A 5697-nucleotide genomic window follows, 5' to 3' on the forward strand; every position below is an offset into this window, starting at 1 on the left:
CATAGCAACAACAACAACCACGGCAACAACAACAACAACAACAACAACAACAACAACCACAGCAGGACCAACTGACCCAGCCTCAACATTTAACACTCCTTAATATAACCACAATTGATGATCTACTTAATGAAACGGTCAACTTCTCAGATTCCAACTGTTCGCAGCCCCATTCAACCAGAGTTTGTTGCCCACCCATCAAATCATCAACAGCAGCAACATTATCAGCAACAAGAATCATAACAACATCAACATATACAGCTATAACAACCACATCAAAAACAGCAACAGACACAGCTCCAACCTACTACCATCCCAATTTGTGATCAACCAACTAAACGCTTACTTGAAGACGCTTTAATGAATTTACCAAACACAAATGTACACAAATTAAAATCTATGCTTCTCAAAGCCTACACACGAAACCCCCAAATATGTCGCTATTCACTACGCAAGAGGCTGTGCACTGGCACTGATTGAAAATTCACTCATTTACCAGGGACTAGACGCTCAATTCCTGCTCGCAACAGTCGCTATCATCAAAGTGCACAATCTAAAACAACGCCGCCACCACTCACCCCCCTCATAAAATACTAAATCAAATTTGAAAAAGAACACTCCTGTTACACGGAACCCTGGAGTCTGCCGCTATTCCAAGCGTAACAGATTGTATTTGTCCATTTACCTATCTCCCGAGGACTCGTCGCACAAATAAAAATATAAACGGGACCCCTAACCAATACAAAAGCCACAACCACAGCCTTCAAATAATTCTGTAGATAAAGACGTAAAAGGGAAATCTAAAAGCTAATCCCAAATCTATAAGAAGAGAATAAGAGCCCAAGAAGGCTCTCTACTCCTTTTCTTTCTGACGCTGATACTTTTAACCATTTTGTTGAACCACCGAGCTGCACCTCGGATACAAAAGTTATAGGAGAAAGATTAACCAATCAACGTTTTCGCGGTTTCGATTCCCAGACCGGGCGTTGTGAGTGTTTATTGAGCGAAAACAGCTAAAGCTCCACGAGACTCCGGCAGGGCGGGTGGTTCCCCCTCTTGTACTCTTTCGCCCAAACTTTCTCTCACTCTTTCATCCTGTTTCTTGAGTAACGTTGCAATGGACTGGCGTTCCGTCTACCTGGGGGGAACTGGCTAGGCTTTAGAAGGGCGCAAAGAATATTTCTATCATCAGTTGCCTAACAGATAACACAAATATAAGAAAATATAGATTTTAGAAATAGCATTTTTGCTTGTTGCAAAATCTGCGACTGTGTGTTCACTTGAAATATATATTGGGTTGGTGCATAATTTTGTGGCTCTTTTTCAACAAATTTTATTCAACAAAAACAATAACATGTAACGAAAACATCTTTAAATGATTATTCCGGAGCATATTCACCATCTACTTCAATTACTGCTTCCCATTTGCTTGGTAGACGGCCAGACCATCATTTAAAGATATTTTTGTTAAATATTGTTATTGCTTTTGTTGAATAAAATTTGTTGAAAAGAAGCCGCAATAATTACGCACCAATTCAATATATTGCGAGCAGAGATGAGCTACTGCTATTTCTAGCAGACGAGCTGCCCAATATTTGAAGAGTAGCTGAAATAGCCCGAAACCAGGACTGGTCTGCTGGTCCCGTAGCTAGAATATGGTAAGGGTTCGCTCCCCTGCTCGCAATTTATCGGATGCATCGTTAACCGGCTAGAGGAGATATCTTCTTGGGGGTTAAAGAATCGCAGTAGAGTCCGTTCGAACGGACAGCCATGTTGGATATGAATATTACAAGTGGATATGAATATTACAAGTTAGAAGAAATTTTATTTTCTTATAATTATTGTACTCTATCTATTTCATTAATTCTTCGTTGTAACGAAGTTTGTACTTCATCTAGCAATCGTTTTTTAAAAATATTATGTTGTTGTTGGCACTCCCTCGCTTTCGACGTCAGGGGTTCCTGTTGATCCGATCAACGGAACAGCCTGCTCGTGAAATTAACGTGCAAGTGACTGAGCACTCCACAGACACGTGCATCCTTAACGTAGTTCTCGGGGATATTCAGCGTGACACAGTGTGACAAGGCTGACCCTTTGAATTACAGGCGCAACAGGAAGTAAGAGAAAGTTGTGGTGAAAAAGTACAACAGGGGTCGCTACCATCCGCTGCCGGAGCCTCGTGGAACTTTAGGTGTTTTCGCTCAATAAACACTTGCAACGCCCGGTCTGGGAATCGAAACCGCGATCCTACAACCGCGAGTCCGCTGCACCTCCACTTAAAAATATTAATGCACATTACATTGTCTAGTAGAGTAAAACATATCGCTTGTTGATTTCATATCTTAAGGGGAAATGTTCTTTAAATTTCAGTTACGTTTTTTTTTTGGTTAATTTTGCTTTAAATATTCCTTTTACATACATTGGAAACAATGGTTGAAAAAATAGTAACTTTCAATTTTATCCATGTGTTTTCTATCGCTGAAAATTACAATACAACTCCTGTTGGTATTATTGCAATTTCTAGGAATTCATTCTCTTCTTTAACCTCTTTGTGTTTTTAATAATATTATTATTATCAACGACATAAAACCACAACGATTAACATGTAAGAACATTATACAGTAGTCCTTGTGTTTTTCTATAGATTTCAGTATTGTAGTTCCTGTATTTCTCCATAGCTTCTTTGTTTCCTAATCTTTTATTATCAGCTACATAAAAATCTACATTGATCAATTTATATGAATGTAATATTGTAGTCCATGTGTTTCTCCATATATTTTAAACAACACCACTTGAATTATAACAACAGAGTATTGTGATTGTTGTCTTACTGTTTTATCTAACATTTAAGACCTACAATAATTGGATTATAATAATGTAATGATACGGTCTTTGTTTCTTCTTAACCGCAAACAACACTTGAGTTGTGACAATTTGAAACTGTAGTTTGTGGTTTCAGCAAAGCGTTTTAACAACAACACTATTATAATCGTATTAAAACGACGTGATATTATGGACTCTGAAATTCTCGATGTCTATTAAACCAGAATGATTGTTTTATAATAACTTTGTATTGCCGTGTGTTGTTTTTCTATTTAAATCTCAATAGCTTCTAAAATTCAACTTTTCACTTAAAACAGATCATTTCTCATATTAAATTTATTTTTATATTAAATTAAGTACCTGGAGTAATGTTACTTGACAAAGGTGCCTAAGTCGGAGATCACGGAGTCTCCCCAGGTCGAGCTGCTACTTCGTATTGAGAGATCATAACTTCGATACTATGGACATGTAATTAGAATATCGCAGGAAAGAATCGCAAAACGTATTCTTCAAACCGAGCCAAACGGCAAGAGACCTAGGAATAGACCAAAAACGAAAAGACTGGATAATATCCGTAGTCTCAACCGCTCACACTTGGAAATCCAAGCGGAAAGTGTAATGATGGTTGTTTCTGATAGGACCCTATGAGGAAGATGTCTGAGGAATCAACCGTCCCAGGAATAGTGGGTGGGAATTGGAGGAAGAGGTGAATGGATGGATCAAATTCATCACCACGCGTTCTTGCTTTTTGTTAAACAAATCACAGGTATGCTTTGTAGTTAAGAAACTCACTTTGCAATCATGTGGTTTCAGGTTCAGCCCTACTGCACCGACACCTTGGGTGTCTTCAACTATTTCCCCAAACCAAGTAATGCCTTTTGAGTGAATTTGGTAGACAGAAATTGCATGGAATCCCGTCCAAAATGTGTGGATGGGCGCGGTATTTCGCCTGTCTTTACGTTCTGAGTTTAAATTCCACCGAGATCGACTTTGTTTTCATCCTTTCAGGGTCAATAAATTAAGTACCAGTTGCGTACTGGGTCGATCTAATCGACTGGCCCCCTCCACAAAAATTTCGGGCCTTGTGCTTAGAGTAGAAAAGAAAAAAGAATGTGTGGAGGGGATGTAGGTGTGTGTGTGTATGCATGCGTGTGTACGTATGTGTGTGTGTGTGTGCCTGTGTGTAGGTGAGTGTGTGAGTGTATGTGTGTGTAGGTGTGCGTTTATGAGTGCGTGTTTGTGTGTATGTGTTTGTGTGTGTTCGCATGCGTCTGTGTGTGTGTGCTTCTTGGTGTTTGTGTTGAGCTCCCTTGCTTGACAACTGATGTTGATTTAGAACATCCACGAAAATAACGGTTCGTCAAAAGAAGACCGAATAATTATGATACATTAAAAAAAATTACTGAAGTCGATTTGTTCGACTAAACCCTTCAAGAAGGTGTTCCAGCATGGCCGCAGTCTAAAGATAAACAGATGCAAAAATGATATCCTGTGTAAATTTTTTTTAAAAGCTTACAAATTCCCACACCTTACAATACACGCACAGACTCACGTACGCGATCGCTTGATCTTTCACGCCCACAGAAGAGAGAGGGAGAGAGAGAGGGAGAGAGAGAGAGAGAGAGAGAGAGAGAGAGAGAGAGAGAGAGAGAGAGAGAGAGAGAAAGAGAGAGAGAGAGAAAGCATAATTCTATACAAATGCCCTCACACACACACACACACACGTGCACACATGCACACAACCACATACACACACTTGCACACATAACTCACACTAAAATTTAAAATTAATAGGCAATATTTATACCCTACTTAAAAGTGGATTTTGTGTTAGAATACAAAATACTGCGATAGGTACCACGAGAGAAATTCTCATATTGGCTGAGGGCCGTAGGTTGCCCATGCATTATTTAAACGTTCTTGCATAGAAATTGTTTCTTCGCAGTGGTAGATGGGAAAAACTGTGTAATTTGGTTTATGTTACCTGTACATCTCTCTATGTGTTCACCGAAAGAAATCTGTTTATATTGTGGGAAATGGATCTCTTCCTTATGTAGTGTGATTCTCCGTCTCATTATCATACTTGTAAGTCCTATATAGTTTATGTCAACAACCTGTGTAACTTATAACATAAATTAGATTCTCGGGAGGACAAGTGAAGTTCGTTTTAATTATGAACGCCTCTCCTTGTTTGAATAGGAATTTCGAGCCTTCCAGTCGGTTGAGGCATATTCCACAGTTTGGGCGTTCACATTTTTAACCGTTGGTTTCGTGGTGTGTAGAGCTTCGCATTTGTTAGAAGTTTTTTCCTCAATCTGTGTTGCTTTTTGCATTTCATGAATTTATGTGTTTTCAGAACGTTGTTCATTATTGCATTTCTAGTGAGAATAGGTAGATTTTGCACAATAGTGTTGTATGCTTCATTATTTCTAGGATTGTGAGTTTATATATACAGTAGCGTATTGAAATGAGGTGTGGTGCTACGTTTTGTTGCCTTTTGTGCTTTAATGTGTAATTTCTTGGCATGCTTAATTCCATCTTCTATAAGTGAGGGTGGATATTGTCTTTCAGCTAGTGTTATTCTGAGGTCTTGAAGACGAAGGTCCCGAGTAGTTCTATCAGGCACTGTTGTACAAATTCTTTCTGCTAAATTAATGGGGATATTTCTTTTGATGTGTTTCGGGTGACATGAGCTAACCAGGAGGTATTGCTTCGAGTCCGTTGGTTTATGATAAATGTCAGTTATAATTTGGTCCTTTTTTTATCATAATATCCGAGAAAGGGAGCTGTTCTTTGCTATATTCAATTGTGAATTGAACGTTAGGATTTATATTATTTAGTATTGATTTGAAAAATACACACACACACACACAC

The sequence above is a fragment of the Octopus bimaculoides genome, chromosome 3, assembly GCF_001194135.2.
Source record: "Octopus bimaculoides isolate UCB-OBI-ISO-001 chromosome 3, ASM119413v2, whole genome shotgun sequence".
NCBI classification, from domain to species: domain Eukaryota; kingdom Metazoa; phylum Mollusca; class Cephalopoda; order Octopoda; family Octopodidae; genus Octopus; species Octopus bimaculoides.